We start from the raw sequence: 18,747 nt of genomic DNA, 5'->3' as shown, positions 1-18,747 counted from the left end.
CCTTTTGTGCCTTAAAGGACCATTGGCCAATCTAAACTTCCCTCCTCATCATTACAATAACATCCATTATTCGCCCGGTACAATTATGTCTCCCAAAAATAAATATATGTAACATATAATTTAACATATAAAATAAAGTATATGTTTTAAATGGAATCTAGTAAAAATCTTTTATAACTACAAAATATATATAAATAATATATATTAATAAACAAATTTATGATATCTCTATTATATGTTTTAATAGAAATACAAATGATATAGGTTCGTGAATCCGAGGCCAACCCTGCATTGTTCAATATCGTCATATGTAATTTTACTACAAAATACAGTATTGTGAGTTTCATTTGCCTTTTTACCCTTTATATTTTTGGGCTGAGAATACATGCACAATTTTTATAAATGTTTTACGAAATAGACACAAGTAATCGAAACTACATTATATGGTTGAATGATCAAAGCTGAATATGCCCCTTTTGCTTGGTAACCTAAGAATTAGTAAACCGATCTACTAATTGACGCGAATCCTAAAGATAGATCTATTGGGCCTAACGAACCCCATCCAAAGTATCGGGCGCTTTAGTACTTCGATGTTGTTTTTATCATGTCCGAAGGATTTCCCGGAATGATAGGGGATATTCTTATATGCATCTTGTTAATGTCTGTTACTAGGTGTTCAATCCATATGAATGATATTTTTGTCTCTATTCATGAGACATATATTTATGAGAAATGGAAATATGAAATCTTGTGGTCTATTAAAATTATGAAATGATTATTTATGATAAACTAATGAACTCACCAACCTTTTGGTTGACACTTTAAAGCATGTTTATTCTCAGGTATTTAGGAATTCTTCCGCTGTGCATTTGCTCATTTTAAAGATATTACTTAGAGTCATTCATGACATATTTCAAAAGACGTTGCATTCGAGTCGTTGAGTTCATCAAGATTATTATTAAGTCAATTATAGTTGGATATATTATGAAATGGTATGCATGCCATCAACTTTCGATGTAAAGAAAGTTTGTCTTTTGAAAACGCATGCAATGTTTGTAAAATGTATCATATAGAGGTCAAGTACCTCGCGATGTAACCAAATGTAATGTATTCGTCCAGATGGTTTAGGACGGGATGTTAGACAATCAACAATACAATAACATATACTCATCATACTATTAATTAATATAACATATAAAATCAGAAAAATAAATGAAAAATTGAAAAGCTAGGGTTAGGGTTTATACCCTAATCAAGAATCAAGAGATATGGTTGCGTAGAGAAGAACGAGAGGAACGCGTTTATGTAATTGATTTGATGATCTAAGCTTGTTTTGATGAAGATGATGATGATTGTTTATGGTGGTGGTGATGGCCATGATTAGGGAGGAAGAGGAGAGGTTTTCTCAAAAATGAAATCAGGGTGGAATGAGGAGTAGTGAGGGTTTTGATCAAATTACATCACAAGTATCAAAGTTTGTCAACATTACCCACTCCCCTTCTATTTTTGGCCCAAACAAAGCATGGGGGTGGGCCCCACTATCCCAACTTGTTAAAATATTAATTTCTTGTGGCCCGAACGCTCGAATGAAACCCGAAACGCGAACACACGACTACGCGATTGAAAATTCGGAGAGATAACAAATACGTGACGAAATATATATATAAACACTATATATAAACATATGACATTAAAATATCATATTTAAAATAATTAGGACTTAAAATCCCAAAAGCTTGACCGTTGATTTAAAAACCGAAACGATTCGCCGGATAGAAATTCGCGACACGTAGAAACGTATAACTTAAAATATGAATACAAATATTCACTTATCACATAATGATTAATATATTATTACAAAAATAATAATATATGTCATATAAATGATGTGGCACGAATAATAGTTAACAGTCATTAAATAATTAACGGTAAAAGATAATGAAAAAAGTAGGGTCGTTACAGTACCTTTCCGTTACGGAAATTTCGTCCCGAAATTTAAGCAGGGGCAGGGGTTGACTCGACATCTGGGAACAAATGCGGGTATTTATGCTTCATCTGATCTTCACGCTCCCAAGTGAACTCGGGACCGCGTCTAGCGTTCCATCTAACTCGGACAATAGGAATTCTACTCTGCTTAAGAGTCTTAACCTCTCAATCCATAATTTCAACAGGTTCCTCAATAAAATGAAGTTGCTTATCAACATGAAGTTCCTCCAAAGGAATAGTCTCATTGGCCTCGGCCAAACACTTCTTTAAATTCGATACATGAAAAACATCATGAACAGCACTGAGTTCTTGTGGCAATTTCAAACGATAAGCCACGGGTCCAACTCTCTCAATGATCTCAAAAGGTCCAACAAAACGAGGATTCAACTTTCCCCTTTTACCAAAATGTATTAAGTCCTTCCAAGGTAATACCTTCAACATAACACGGTCAACGACCTGAAATTCAATATCGTTCCTCCTCTTATTGGCGTAGCTCTTTTGCCGACTTCTGGCGGTTCTCAATCTTTCCTTAATCTGTACGATCTTCTCGGTAGTCACATGAATAATTTCTGGACCTGTGAGTTGAGCATTCCCAACCCCATTCCAACAGACAGGAGACCTACACTTTCTAGCATACAGGGCTTCAAATGGTGAGGCTTTAATACTTGCATGATAGCTGTTATTATAAGAAAATTCAGCTAGCAGCAAATATCTATCCCACCGATTACCAAAATCAATGACACACGTTCGTAACATGTCTTCTTACATTTGAATGGTCCTTTCACTCTGACCATCCATCTGCGGATGATAAGCGGTGCTTATATCCAACTTAGTTCCCAAAGCTTCCTGTAAGGATTGCCAAAACCTCGATATAAATCGACTGTCTCAGTCTGAAATAATAGATACATGAACACCATGTCTAGAAAAAATTTCCTTCAAGTACAAACAAGTAAGCTTCTCCATCGAATCGGTTTCCTTAATCGGCAAGAAATGAGCGGACTTTGTGAGTCGGTCAATAATCACCCTAATGGTATCATAACTATCCACAGTTCTCGGTAACTTCGTAATAAAATCCATCATAATACCTTCCCACTTCCACTCGGGAATCTCAGGTTGCACCAAAAGTCCAAATGGTCTCTGATGTTCAGCTTTAACCTTAGCACAGGTCAAACACTTGGCCACATACGTAGCCACATCAGCTTTCAAATTAGGCCACCAATATAGCTCCTTAAAATCATGATACATCTTTCCTGAACTAGGATGAATAGATTACCTGGACTTATGAGCCTCATCTAAAACAAGTTATCGCATATCACCAAACTTCAAAACCCAAGGACGTCCCGCAAAATACCGAGTACCATCGGTTCGTACCTCAAATTGTTTACTCAAGCCTCGGACCTTCCCGTTACAAAATTCTCCTCCTTCAAGGCTTCTTGTTGTACCTCAAGAATCTGCCTAGCGAGGTTAGTTCAAATGGTCATACTCAAGGCTCTAAACCTACGAGGTTTAACTCTCTCGTTTCAACTTAAAGCATCGGCCACAACATTGGCCCTTCCCGGATGATAGAGGAGTTCACAATAATACTCGTTCAATAACTCAATCCATCTTCGCTGTCTCAAATTAGCTGTTTTTGATCAAGAACATGTTGAAGACTTTTGTGATCAGTGTACACTGTACATTTGACCACATATAAGTAACCAATTCTTGAATGCGAACATAACAACTCCCAATTCTAAATCATGGGTTGTATAATTCTGTTCATGAATCTTCAACAAACGTGACGCGTAAGCAATGACTTTCTTTCGCTGCATCGAAACACAACCAAAGCCTTGACACGAAGTATCACAATAGATTACAAAATCATCATTACCCTCAGGTAGTGATAATATCGGTGCAGAAGTTAACTTCTTCTTCAGAGTTTGGAAAGCAGACTCTTGTTCACTCTTCCACTCGTACTTCTTCCCCTTATGCGTTAAAGCAGTCAGAGGTTTCGTTACTCATGAAAAATCTTGAATGAACCTTCTATAATGGCCTGCTAAGCCTAGGAACTGACAGAATCTGAGTAGGAGTCTTCGGAGTTTCCCACTTCTCATTTGCTCAATCTTGACATGATCAACTTGAATTCCCTGTTTACTAACAACGTGCCCAAGGAATTAAACTTCTTTCAACCAGAATGCACACTTAAAAAAAATTCAGCATACAGCTCTTCTTTTCTTAACAAATCAAGCACTAATCTTCGTGCTCTTGATCACTCTTGGATTAGATAAGAATATCATCGATGAAAACAATAACAAATTGTCCAGATAAGGTCTACAGACACGGTTCATGAGGTCCATGAACATAGCAGGTTTGTTAGTCAATCCGAACGGCAAAACAAGAAATTCGTAGTGACCATAACGGGTACGGAAAGCGATTTTCAGAATATCAGTTTCTTTAAAGCACAATTGGTGATAACCAGAACGAAGATCAACCTTAGAATAAATGGACGGACCTTGGGGTTGATCGAACAGATCATCAATTCTCAGAAGAGGGTAACAATTCTTAACAGTAAGCTTGTTCAATTCGGGATAACCAATACACCATCGGAACGAACCATCTTTCTTCTTAACAAACAAAACAGGAGCTCCCCAAGGGGACGAACTGGGACGAATGAAATATAGTTACAACAATGAAGGAAGAAATATATGGAGTAGTCACATCAGTGGCATAGATATTTAAGGCAATTCTCTCAAAGGAGATGACGAGGATCATGGTCTTCAAAGTAAATTTCATTACATTTCCGAAAGGAAGACATACGAAAGGTGTGATATTTCAATGAGAGTTAACTTCCTTGTACAATAAGCGAGGAAATCTAGGATTCATCCATATTCTTAAATTTACATGCTGATGAAAAGAAACGTGAATCATGGGTTGTATAGACTGGTCGACTCCAGGTGAAATGAATTTCCAAAAATGATTTCGTGCACCTCAAAGTATTGAATCCTAGGATTGATGTTTACAAGGGTGTTGCGGTAAGCCGTGAATATCGAGAGTAGAAACTCCTCAAACGGTCTAGTGTAATATATATCCATGATACCCACTATAACAACAGTTGGGGTAGAAACCCACCTAGTGCCTTTTCTACAATACGGTGACCACCGAGTGTACCCCAAAAAATTGATTTATCGGTCCGCGTTTTGGCCATGTTCAACCATAAGAAGGAAAATTTTATGAGCGCAAAGACTTTCCAACAAATTTTATAAAACCGGCATTCAAAGTGGCGTAAGAGTTTTTATCAATGAACTTAATGGTAAGTTTCATCCTTAAATGGAGGATGAGAAGAATTGTGATCCAAACACACTGCAGAGTAATGCGAAAATTTTAATATAATCATTCAAAGAAGTTTTGAAAAAGCTCTAAACGTCTGATGTAACCCCATAAATGGAATGAAGTTCTTAGTAATTTTAGAAGTATGTATTACGTGTACCATTATACGTAAAACAATTTGACTTAATTAATCAACGCAATAAAGGATTGGATTTAAAATAATTTGAAGGTATGATTTAGTATGTACTAACCAATAAGTTAAGGGTAAATTTATTCATTTAATTTTATATGTACAAATATGATTCTATAAATTGCATACATGACAGAAAATCTTACTACTTCTATTTGTCCATAAATCCCATGAGGACCGCCTAATTAAACAAATGTGTAGAAATTTTGATGAAAAGCAAGGTATCCGTAATTCATGGGTTACGAGTTGAAGTAAGATCGTAGAAGATCGGGTGAATGACTTGAATCGTCTTGCGACATCTAATCAACAAATGCTACGAGGTCATGAAAACCAATGACTTAAATATTGTGTTGACTATTATCAGGACATAAGTCCTTGGGCCAAAACTGTTCCCGAGCGAAGCTGTTGCTAACAAGCGAGTTATGAAGGATAGAGCATGAGATAGATAATCTGGTTAAAACGAGCTTCTCGTATATCAACAAATAAGATAATGAATATTTTCCCTACCCATGTAATACATCAGAATTTCTGAATGAGCAGTGTAAAAATTTTCTTTGACTCGCTTTCTATTCCTCATGTCACAATATTGGGACTTCTTTATGAATTAACGTAATATAATCACGTTGGTCTGACGCCATTATATTATAATAATTCATAGTTCCATTCCAATAGCACTACATGAGGTCAGTACCCGCGATCAACCTCGAATTTCCACACAATTTCTCTAAAACGATTTCTTAAGCAATGTGCTAAGGATAGCACAAGAGAAAAAAACATCAAAAGTAGAGAATAAGAGTAACGATGACATAAAAATGTCTTTGAAGTCTCAAAATCTTCAAATGTCAATAATGACGTTTCCGGTTCGCAACCCAAAGCACCAAAGCACAACGGCACAAAGGCACGTAATATAACAAGAATGTTATATACCTAAACATAATAGCTGACATTGAAATGCCGAGCATTTAGAATTCAAGAATGACATCTCGCGTGATATAACTCAAACGTTATATACATAACCATAATAGATGACATAGAAATATCGTGAATTTCAGAAGTCAAGAATGACATTCCTCGGTTTCACTATCTGAGGTGTTCTTAAAAAGATTACCTCGTATGAGTCAGAGAATACGTTTAAATCGGAATGGGAGTTCCTCACGGATTCAGGACATAAGAAGGAGATGTACGTATATGAAAACAATATATATACCAATACGATACAAATAATCACATATAATAATACATTATAGATCGGGCTGTAGACTAGACTCACTAATGCACCCTATTGACACGGGTAACGACATCAATGCAGCCTAATTCCCTACAACCAAGGCTCTGATACCAACTTTAACGACCCGTTAAAGTACACTTGACGACCATCGTTATCTTGGTCCCACAGCTTGATCATAAATCTATATGAATTTGATAAATAACCTTGCATTCCTTATTTAAAAATGATTTCCTATAATGAAAACCTACCAGAATGTGTAAGTTTAGAAAAAAATATACATTATTACTTAACCAAAAGTTGACCAAAACAAGTCAACAACATTCACTATTAAATGTATCAAAATAGAATGCAAGTTAATGTTTAACAAAAGCTGCCTTCATAAATATGCAGACTCTCTAAGCACAGCGGAAGCAATCAATCATGAACCTAAGAATAAAACATGCGAGTAACTGTCAACAAAAATGTTGAGTGAATTATAGGTTTAATATTGCAAACAATAATTAATTTAAACCATAAAAATTTATGTTTGAAAACATAAAAACTCCTTTTTGGACCACAAAATTATATGCTAGAAAACATATAAAAACATTATTCCATTTTTCGTGAGCCACCTGGTAACCAATTAACCATTTATTTACCCTTGCCAAATACAATAAATAATATACACTGAACAAGTGTATCTTCAACTAAATACGAAGTACTAAACATTCCGATTATAAATTGCTAGCGCGACTAGCTCGAAATGGGGTTGTCAAACCCGATAGGTCTATCCATAGGATTCGCGTTCACCAGTAGAAACCAGTAATTACAATTACTAGATTAGGGAATATTTTTGTTCGACTCACAATGAATAATTTAAACCAACTTCCACTTGTGTCCAATATGAAAAATAAAATGCATGTATTCTCATCCCAAAAGATTTAAAATAAAAAAATGGGACTATAACTCACCTTAAAGCAAATGAAGTAACCACACAAAAATGCGAACATCAAATGAAGTAAGTGATCAAGAATGATCACAACGCTGACCTATAAATAAAGCAGGTCGATATAAATAACTAACTTAGGTCAAGTCTTAGTATGATTACTATTGAACATGTTGCAAGTAGACATAGAACAACACTCAACATGCAACGGTTTGATCGGAACAGCGTACGAACACACACTTTCTATTTTTAGAAAGTTTCTATTTTTAGCAGGTTTCCATTTTTGGAAAGTTTCTATTTTAGGAAAGTTTCTATTTTAGGAAAGTTCTATTTTAGGAAAGTTTCTATTTTTGGAAAGTTCCCAAATTTAGAAAGTTTCCATATTTAGAAAGTTGCTATTTTTGGAAAGTTTATAAGTTAGGAAAGTTTCCTTAATTAGAAAGTCAACAAAGTCAAATGAAAGTCAAAGTCAACCGAAAGTCAACTCTAAAGTCAACCTTGGTCAAACATAGTCAACATTAATTTTTAAAGTATAAGTTATATTAATAATATAAGTTATGATGTTATTTAAAGTCATATATGTATAACTATGTCATAACATAAGTTTAATTAAATTAAAATGAATTATTAAAGTTAACATAAGTTTAAATGGTATAATTAATATAACATAATATTTAATTAATTAATTAAATATTATTCATAATATAAGTATTATTAATTAATAATAGATTTTAAATCATATCATAAGTATTATTAATTAGTAATGAATTATTAATCATATTATAAGTTTTTAATTATAATTATTAAATCATAAGTATTTAATAATTAAATTATAATTAAATAATAAATAAGACTTATAATAATTAAATAATTAATTAATACTTATTATAAGTCTTATTATAATAATCTCATAATATAAGTTTAATACTTATCACAAGAATTTTTCATTAATGATAAAAGTATTATTAATCATAAGTTTAATTAAAAGTTTAATTAAATCATAAGTAATTATCAAATGATATAATAAATATATATATCATAAGTCTTAAATTAAATTAATTACTTTTTATATCATAAGTAATTTATTAATAATGAAATTCATTATTTATATCATAAGTCATAATTAATAACCATAAGTTTTAATTAAAAGTTCATCGGGTCATAACTTGAGCCCCGAGAATCAGTTTTCGGCGAGTCTTATATATATCTTCGCCTAACCAACCCATCCGACACATTAGTGTGCTCAAGAACACCCCAAGAACAGCCACCAAGTCGTGACCTACAGCCATTATTCAACTTGGAGCTCTAATCCGTTCAAAAACATGTTTTAGTCATACCGGGTGATCCGTGGCTCGGATTTCGATGACCCGAACATGAAAGTTTATCCCATCATCAATCCTAACACACTAGTACACCCTAAAGACTCCAAAAATGATCACAAAGTTGGACCATACCTGATTCAATTCGTTTTCACATTTTAATCTCAACAAAACACCATTTTAATCATATCTAGAGCTCCGGGATTCGAAATAACATGAATTTGGAGTATAAAATTAATGTCTTTATGAGAGGAACTCATCTAGACACTTTAATTTCACTTTTATATCAGTTATTTTTACAGAAAAGATCAAACAAACCACTGTCCCAAAACAATCAAACCGAAAACATGAATTAACGAGCATTTCTACGCATACAATCAACAATACAATAACATATACTCATCATACTATTAATATAACATATAAAATCAGAAAAATAAATGAAAAATTGAAAAGCTAGGGTTAGGGTTTATACCCTAATCAAGAATCAAGAGATATGGTTGCGTAGAGAAGAACGAGAGGAACGCGTTTATGTAATTGATTTGATGATCCAAGCTTGTTTTGATGAAGATGATGATGATTGTTTATGGTGGTGGTGACGGCCATGATTAGGGAGGAAGAGGAGAGGTTTTCTCAAAAATGAAATTAGGGTGGAATGAGGAGTAGTGAGGGTTTTGATCAAATTACATCACAAGTATCAAAGTTTGTCAACATTACCCCCTCCCCTTGTATTTTTGGTGCACCAAAGAATGGGGGTGGGCCCCACTATCCCAGCTTGTTATAATGTTAATTCCTTGTGGCCCGAACGCTCAAACGAAACCCGAAACGCGAAAACACGACTACACGATTGAAAATTCAGAGAGATAACAAATACGCGAGAAAATATATATATAAACACTATATATAAACATATGACATTAAAATATCATATTTAAAATAATTAGGACTTAAAATCCCAAAAGCTTGACCGTTGGTTTGAAAACCGAAACGATTCGCCGGATAGAAATCCGCGACACGTAGAAACGTATAACTTAAAATATGAATACAAATATTTACTTATCACGTAATGATTAATATATTATTACAAAAATAATAATATAGGTCATAGAAATGACGTGGCACGAATAATAGTTAATAGTCGTTAAATAATTAACGGTAAAAGATAACGGAAAAAGTAGGGTCGTTACACCAAGTCAGGTTTGACTTCCATGAACACGTTCGGTTATCCTATCGATCCAATCCTTTATGTATTTAAACAAACAGTTCCTTAATTAACTAAGAATCCCTCAAGCGGGGTGCAATGCTTGAGAGCACATTATGCTGAAGTGTACTAATCAGCACTGACCGGATTCCATGGCCTTACTTAGCAGAGGTACAACTTGCAACAACCGTTGTGCTTTAGCGTGCACGTATGAAGTTCATATGCTTGGTGACTATACTAGCATGGTCTAGGACCGACAATGTACTATGGGTCTAGTTAGATGTTTCACTACGAAAGAGTCCTCAGTCGGAATCCAAGGCTCGGTGGACTTACTACAACCGGTGTGCCTCAGTCAAACTTACGCTGTATCCGATAAACTTCTCTTACCAAGGGGTGACACAGATAGTGTACTCTGAATCGAAATTCGTGACTTCCCAATAGCAGAGCCGATAACTACATTCTATTAGTTGGAAAAGCGATTGAGTTTAAAGCATAATCGTAAAGCATCTCAACAACATACACAAACCATAATATTATTTTGGCATTATAACTGACTACATCATAGCATACACTAAAAGATAACTACTCGCTAATCATGGCAACAATATCACACTACATAATAATGAAAGACTTTATATAAAGACAACGGATAGAAGTACTAGTAGATTAAACGAGTTCCGAATACGAAAGTGACAACTTCGAACTCCAGACCGCTCCTAATACAATCTTCAGCATTCTTCTCTGGGTACTAGGATTCCCGCACGGAGTCGAAGACCTTGATAGTATGACTAATACTGTAGAGAGAGAGAGAGAGAGAGAGAGAGAGAGAGAGAGAAAGAGAGAGAGGTGAATTGAAGTGTGTGTAAAAATGGATGAAAAAATCCCTTTAAATAGACTTGAAAATTGCCTGCATACGGCTGGCAGGCCGTATGGCAGGACGTATGGTTAGGCCGTTTGGCCTGGCAAGCCGTTTTGCATGGTCGTTTGCCCAAACCATATGGCAGATCGTTTTTTACACTGGCAGGCTGTATGGCCTGCCCTAGATTGCTGTTTTCACTGGATCGTAACTTGATTTCTTTGACCGTAGCTTGGTTTCTCGTCTTTAACCGTTTTCACCATAGAATCTTCGTTTTAGCTCCGATTCTCTTGATTCTTTTTACACCGTCTTCGTAATTACTTAATCTTCAAATTCATCTGATAAAGCGGGTATTTTGGCAATAAAGCTTGGAACTTTATTATTTTTGGGCCTCAATACCGGGGTAAAAACGTGACTTTTTAGCCGATATCAAATATCCCATACTTAGACTTTGCTTGTCCTCAAGAAAACTTCTCGTTTTTACTTTAAGAAATCTTTTCGGAGTTTCTTTTCTATTAGCCTAAGCGTTTTGCTTTTTATTATAAGGGCAAAAAATAAGGTGAGTTATCTATGTCAGGGTTGAAACTATCTCTGCAAGCATGCGGGGAGGTTACAAGACTTAGGGTAGCTCTCACGGGTCACTTGAATCATACAAGTGTTTAAGGTTTCCTATAGATCTAAGAAATGAATTTGTTCTTAGCCAGTCTGTTGCACCCATTGTCATAGGCTTGATAAAGACTCAAATCCTTTTGGGGTGATAGGCGTTTGCGCTCAAGTTCTTCCTCGGCGTTTCCCTTTTTAAGTTCTGCTCCTTTTCTCAGAACTTTGAAAATACAATTTTTTTTGGAGATTTTATCTCGAGAAATTTTCTTTCGGTAAACTTTTTCAAGACCTTTGCAATGATACTTGAGAGGTTTACAACATCGGGTTTTTAGAAGGAATCTCATTTTCTGGATTTTTTCGAATGGTAGTAAAGATGATGTAGATGATGTTTTGATGTGGTAGAGGTGGTGGAAGGGGTGAAAGGTTTATTTTACAAATGGCTAGCTCTTCTGATTATACACGAATCACATTTCATTACTTGAAATGCAGATCTAGTGCAAGTTCTGATTCTGAGTACAGAAATCGGCACTCTCAACAAAAAATCCTCTCTTCCTATTAAAACAAAGCCTATATTAGTTATTACTTTCAAAAAACTCCTTTCAAAAAACTCCTTTCAAATTAAATCACATCCTTTCAAAAAACTCCTTTCAAATTAAATCACATGCCTTAAAAAAGTTGATCTAATGGCTAGAATTTATCTTAGCTTGGACTAATCTATCTAAGTTAAGACTAATTGTATTTATCTATTTAACCCTTATTAAAAATTCCATCTAATCTAATTCTAATTACATCTTTAATCCCGGATTACAAATACGCGGTTACAAGTTACAACTGCTACAATCCATTTCCCCAATTTCAGATTAAAAAAACCCCGCTCTCTTCTCTCTCAAACTACAGATTTGAAAAAAAAATTGCTCTCTATTCCCTCTCAAACTATCGATTTATGTTAGTTCTGCAGTCATCGGAGAAAAAAATTATGGTAAATTTCAACATTGATTTTGCCCTGACATAAAGAAAAGTAGCGGGACAACATGGGAAAATAAGGTTATGAAAAATTGAATTCATTCACAATCAAACAACAGCAAAAACACCCTAATTTCGTCTAAAAAAACCCTAACTTCAAAAACCAATTGGAAACAAATTCAGAGTAACTGGATCTTTACACACATGCCCATGATATGATACAAATCTGATTCATATCCAATGTGTTCGTATCCATTCTTTCGAATATACAAATAAGTCTCTATTTGCGTTCGAATCCGGCAATGAAATCGGGTCATACAACCTTATCATCACCATGTTCATCTCCAATTTCATTAATTGATGTTGAGAAGAGGAAGACGAAATGGATTGTACTCAAAGAACCATAATTTTTGGAGAGTGTCGGAAACTCATCGACAACAGGTTTTGTAATGGTTTTTTATTTTTTTTGTATATAGTTATATCCATTACATGTTTATTATTTTTTAGTTGGATTTTCATATGCATTTCGTGAGTTTTGAGTTGAAAATCAAATCTCTATGATACTAACAGATATTGTCAACTGATAACGAATTTGAAGAAGTAGCCCTTTAGTGATTTACAGTTACAAAATCATGCTTAAAGTTTTGGAAGTGCATCAAAATTGTCAATTTTAAAATACTTTAAAATTAATTTGTATATTAACTGCTTTACTTAATTTTTTTTTTTTTAAATTGAAATTTCCCTACTTTGTATTTATTCGGAAGTTAGAGTAAACACTCTATAAATACTAACCATCAGTAGTTATTATTGAGTATACCACTTTCTTTAATCGTCTTGGTTAACCACAAATAATGACTCATGTCGATCAGTCCTCACCTTTGAACGATATCAACAATGAAAGAACTGGCTGGAGCGTGAAAGTGAAAGTCTTTGTCACTTGGAAGAAAACATTTTTCAAACCCGAATCAAGCTACACCATTAAAGATGATCCTCATCGACATCCATGTATCAATTTGTATCATCTTTATTTGTTTCGTGTCTTTAAATTTTGTATATTATTATTTGGTAAAAGGTATAAATCTTAATAACAGTTCTTAATGGTCACATGGTTTTTACATTAATTTCATGTTTGCTTCACTGTTAACAGGGAAACAATATCGGGCTTCTTGAGGTAAAGGCTTGGTCACATTTCCTTGGTTCATATTTATAAAATGAAGTTGTTTTGATCTTACAGATTTTGCAGTCATTGAATTTGATGACAAGTTCAAGCTATTTGAGTATAACTGGGAGATCATTCTTTTTTTTGTTAATTTAAAATCTCGATTTACGTATATCTGTTTGTTGCATGGTTGAATTAGTTGTGAGGTTTATTTGTTTCTATTTCATTCTAATTGTAGGGAAATTGTGAGATGTATAATGAGTTAATTGAACATTTTTAGAAGCTTTTAATCTTAAGATCGGTTTCTTAAAATTAAAGTGTGGAATCATTTTTAAAAGCGTTCGACTTCATGAATTCCGGCAACTGTAGAGGTGGTTTGTTGTACTAACCCAAATATATACTTTATGAATCTCTTAAGGATAGGTTTACTTTCCAGTTCTTGATTTTCTCAATATTTCTTCATATTATTCATCATTGTGTTATTTGTGATTTCATGCAACAATGATGGGAGAAATCGAAAGAGATAGTCAACCTTATGGTGTTCTACTGAAAACGTTTAGTCTTCGAATGAAAGTGATCCTAGTGTACCGCTATCTTATTTGTAAGTATTTGTTAACTTTTTCTTTTGCCTTTTTGCAAAGTTGAATTCGCTTTACATCGCTTCATTGCATAATGTGGGTTTTTTTATTATTATTTTATTTATTATACTACATTTAGATTAGATATCAAAATGGCAATAGTAAAATGGAATTGGTGATAAAAATATACCTAAATGGTAGATGTGGCAAAATGGGCGGGTCAAAAATAAATATAATTGGTGTGCACTAAAATGAGTTGGATTAGCTTGACCTACAACCATTTTTTGTTCTTTTTTATGATATACGGTGTATATTTTAAAATTATAAATCATACTAGAATAATCAACTAAAGTTCATTGCGCACTATATAATGAACTAAATCATTCTTATAATTCCTTAAACATATGTATTATTCCATTACAATAATTTTTCCTTAATGGCAAGTTAGCTAGGTAATCTTATGAAAATGATGATGATGTTGATATGAAAATATATGATCACTTGATTATAATGTAAGTGTCTTTCTTATATTTCAGGAAAAATTGGCTCACCTTCATTAAGTCCAAGTGACCCAAAAGCATATAAAAATTCCAGGTGTGGTTTTTAGTTTATTTTTAGTTAAATTTAATTTTACATTCTACTTTCTATAATCCAACGCTTTAAGGTTCGCAGAGGAAAAGTCATGAGAGTATGGTTGTGTTTAAATCATTTACTCGGGGAGTTATACCAAAACGTTAGATTTAGGTTGCAAAATGGTTTTATTGGTTTCGGCTGACAACGACTTTTTTACACAAAGGTGATATACATATTTTTACAAAATGTCATAGTGTCCGAAAATAATATAACTTTTTTATTTGAACATACAGCAGTTTGGGATCACCCATGGTGACTAAACTTTCTAAGAAGTACTTGAACAATCCATTGAAAACTGATTTATCAAAAATTGTGTGCTTAGATTTCTGTTATTACGTTATTCAATAAAATCAATTAGGAGCTTCTGTTTATTGAAATTGAACTTAGCTAAACTAACTCCCATTACAGGTAAACATTACTCGAGCAGTCCCATTTCAAAAATAAATGTTCATAAAATTAGTCGTACATTACTGTATTAGAAAATTGGTTACGGGTCACCGCCGGTATGTGTCAAAATGGTCACTTTAAGGTCAAAAATGTATAATACAAAACCAACAGCTATACGCTCTATATTATTTTGATGGGTTATATCTATGGTCAATAATGCATCAACATAGCTGTATTATTGTAACAAATACTATGTGTCAATAATTTTGAATGAGCAGTTAGAATTTGGATGTATATGCCTCTTGGTTCAGATGTAAACCCAACTTAGATGAAACTAGCATGACCAAAAGTAATGCTTGGTTGATCTTCAGTATATAATCAACCTCATTGCTTGCTTACTTCGATATATAAGTTTGGCCCTGTTTTGTTACATCTACGAATTACCATCATGTACTATGTCATACTCATTTTTGTTTTTGACAACATATGCAGGTTGTGTACATGGATGAGCTCATACTCTTTTTTTCTTATTCCTATGTTTTCTAAGGTTACATTGAAAGTTGAATCTTAATTAATTCATGTTTACTTCATACATACCTATATTCATATGTATTTGTCGGAGATAAACATTTTGTTTACACATTGATTGCATCATTTTGTCCTTACTATATTATTTATATCCTCTTTGAATCTTTACAAACTACCTTAATCGATCCTGTGTTTGAACATGAATATATATATATTAATAAATTTACTTTCATAATCCCGCGAATTCGCGGGTATTAAACTAGTAGTGAAGCATTAAAGATGAATGCTCATATGGTCTTACTTGGGTGCCTCACCATAATCAATTTAGGTCGACAATGCCTAGTCATGCAATGCTCTATTAGAGATTCGGTTGTTCCCAACAAGATTTCTACCTTACTTAAGCCTTAATTTTATTTACAAACGCTTTAGGTTTTCGAAAGTACTTTTTCGGAAAGGCTTTCTTTTGTTAAAAATTTTGAATTTGGCTTAAGAACTCAGAATCTTTGTGTGATGGGGTTATTTAAATTCAGCATAAAAAGATTATACCAACATCCCACACTTACATGGACATTGTCCCTAATGTTCCTAATGTATCTGATTTCGCTCCATTTATACATGTTTTATCTCGAGATATCTCCCTCACTTTGTTCGGTTTTTGATGATTTTGGAGCCTATTTTGTATGCTATTGAGCTAAATGGTAATTTGGGGGCTGAGGACTTGATTTGGTGTAAAATTGACCAAATCTTGATCAAAAGTGGCTAAGGAAATGACAAGTGCAGAATTCAGCATTAAAAGCGCCGCTCCGTAACTAAGAGCGCCGTTCCTGTGGACCAAAAGCACCGTACCTACCTAGAAAGCGACATTCTTATGCACGTTTTGGTTCCATTATCCACCAATGGACAGAAGTGCCGTTCCTACAGCCAAAAGCGTCGCTCCTATCCAGACAAAAGTGGTGCTCCTAAATCAAAAGCGCCGCCCCTGAATGAAGCCAAAAGTAGCGTTCCTGATTAAAAGCGACGCTCCTCACTTAAACCAAAAGTGCCGCTCCTGTGTCAAAAGCGGTGCTCCTGTGACTGTTTTAGCCCAGATTTTCAGCACTATAAAAGGAACAAGATTAGGTTATTTTTAGTATGTGTCTTTATAGAGCAGCTATTCCAACTCCGAACTTCACCTACAAATCCCCAATTTCATCATCCATTGATGCTTGAAGGTGGATTCAAGGAAGCTAGCTCAAGATCCATCATAGATTAACTCTACATCTTCATATCTTTACATTTTAGGTTGTAATCTCCACTTTACTTTACATATTTTGAATCTATTGCTTGTAATAAGTTTAAGATGATGATTGTTTATGTTTCTATGCTTATTATTAGTTTAATCTTAGCCATGATTGGCTAAATCTCTTGTGTTTGCTTATCTATGAATCTCTAATGCAAGTGTTTGCCCCAAAAATCAATGAAATGATGTTGTTTGAATGAATTACATGATCATGTGATATTTTTTTAGCTAAAGATCCATTGCTATGAGTTTATTTTAGGCTTTACTTTGATTACATATGTTGAGTAGCTCTCTTAGTGATTTGAGAAGTGAATCAATGTGTGCTTCAACACCTTGAGTGATCTAGACAACTAGCTTAGGAATTTCAAGTGATTGTGTTCTTGATCTAGGTTGGATTCAATTGGCCTTTAGTCAACATAGTAGTACCGATTATCTTAAGTGATTTCGATAGTTTGAGGGTTTTAAGTGATTTTAACCCAAGCATAATCTCAATTGATAGGTTAAATCATGGTGAGATTAGAAGATGTGATGAGTTAGAGTGAGACTCTGTAAGTGAAGAACATATTCGGTATTAGAGAGAATCGGTAAAATTACATTCCACAGCTTCTAGAACTCGGTTACAATACTATGGCTATCAAATTAGGACTACTTAGGTTCCTTATATAGCCCTCTTATAAGGAACCCTCATTTAGGCTTATTTCACGTTAACACTATACATACTTCGGGGTCCTAACAATCTCCCCCTTAGTGTTAAATGTGAAAATTACAATGTAATCCTATTGAAATATCTAAAGGAACTTTGTTCCTCTGAAGTGAACTTTAGATTTGAATCCTTTGAGACTCTCATATCTTCTTATGTTCACTCTTGTTTTGAGACGACTCTTCAATCTCGTGAGAATATATTTGACAATCTCATTATCTTCAGATGAATAGCATTTGTTGGTCAGTCTCCATCTCAAATATTTGAAAGCATACATTAAAGTTCCATCTGAGTATCTTCTGAAGTCTGACACACTGATGAAGACCTTTGTGTAATGAGAATTGACAATCACAAACCCATATGGACAATCACTTACTTCAAGTAAGGACATATATCTTAGCTCTTCAATCAATTGATTTGGCGGTTTGATTCCGAGCTTTTTGTGTCCAGATTCCAACCCCGTCTAAAAGTCGTGAACAGACATCCATCTCATTAAGTCAAGAATAAATCTGTAGACTGCCTTCATCGCAGTAGCATGATAAATTGTCGTAGATTCATTCAGATCTATCAAGTAATTGTAGATGTAGATAATGTCGTCCATCTTTAATCTATCAAAATCCACTTCTGAGAACTGATAGTCCTCATCATCCATTCTTGTCACATAAAACAGTAGCATCTTCACTCCATCCTTGTTAATCATCAAAATGTTGTTAATGCTTTTGATTTATGAATTCCGCTGTTCTTGAAGTTTCTCATCATTCTTCAATTTAAATTTGTCGCGAACATTCAGATAAGCTTTGAGATATTCCGATTTCTTATGATATTTCCATGCACCCAGAACACTCATTGAGGCAGCAAGGACAAGATCAGAGTCACCATAAATTTTGTAAGCTTATTGTTCTATGA

General features: G+C 34.1%; 1 long non-coding RNA gene across 1 annotated transcript; it reads left to right on the top strand.

Annotated features, from left to right (window-relative positions):
• Nucleotides 1-13,312: 13,312 nt before the first annotated feature.
• Nucleotides 13,313-14,322, top strand: LOC139867079 (uncharacterized). Its single transcript, XR_011765747.1, has 3 exons — nucleotides 13,313-13,582; nucleotides 13,725-13,748; nucleotides 13,975-14,322. It is a non-coding gene; the product is annotated as an uncharacterized lncRNA (long non-coding RNA).
• The last annotated feature ends 4,425 nt before the right edge of the window (nucleotides 14,323-18,747 follow it).

This window comes from Rutidosis leptorrhynchoides, chromosome 1, assembly GCF_046630445.1.
Source record: "Rutidosis leptorrhynchoides isolate AG116_Rl617_1_P2 chromosome 1, CSIRO_AGI_Rlap_v1, whole genome shotgun sequence".
NCBI lineage: Eukaryota > Viridiplantae > Streptophyta > Magnoliopsida > Asterales > Asteraceae > Rutidosis > Rutidosis leptorrhynchoides.
Note: the sequence above shows the minus strand (reverse complement) of the source record. Positions and strands in the feature narration are given on the sequence as shown.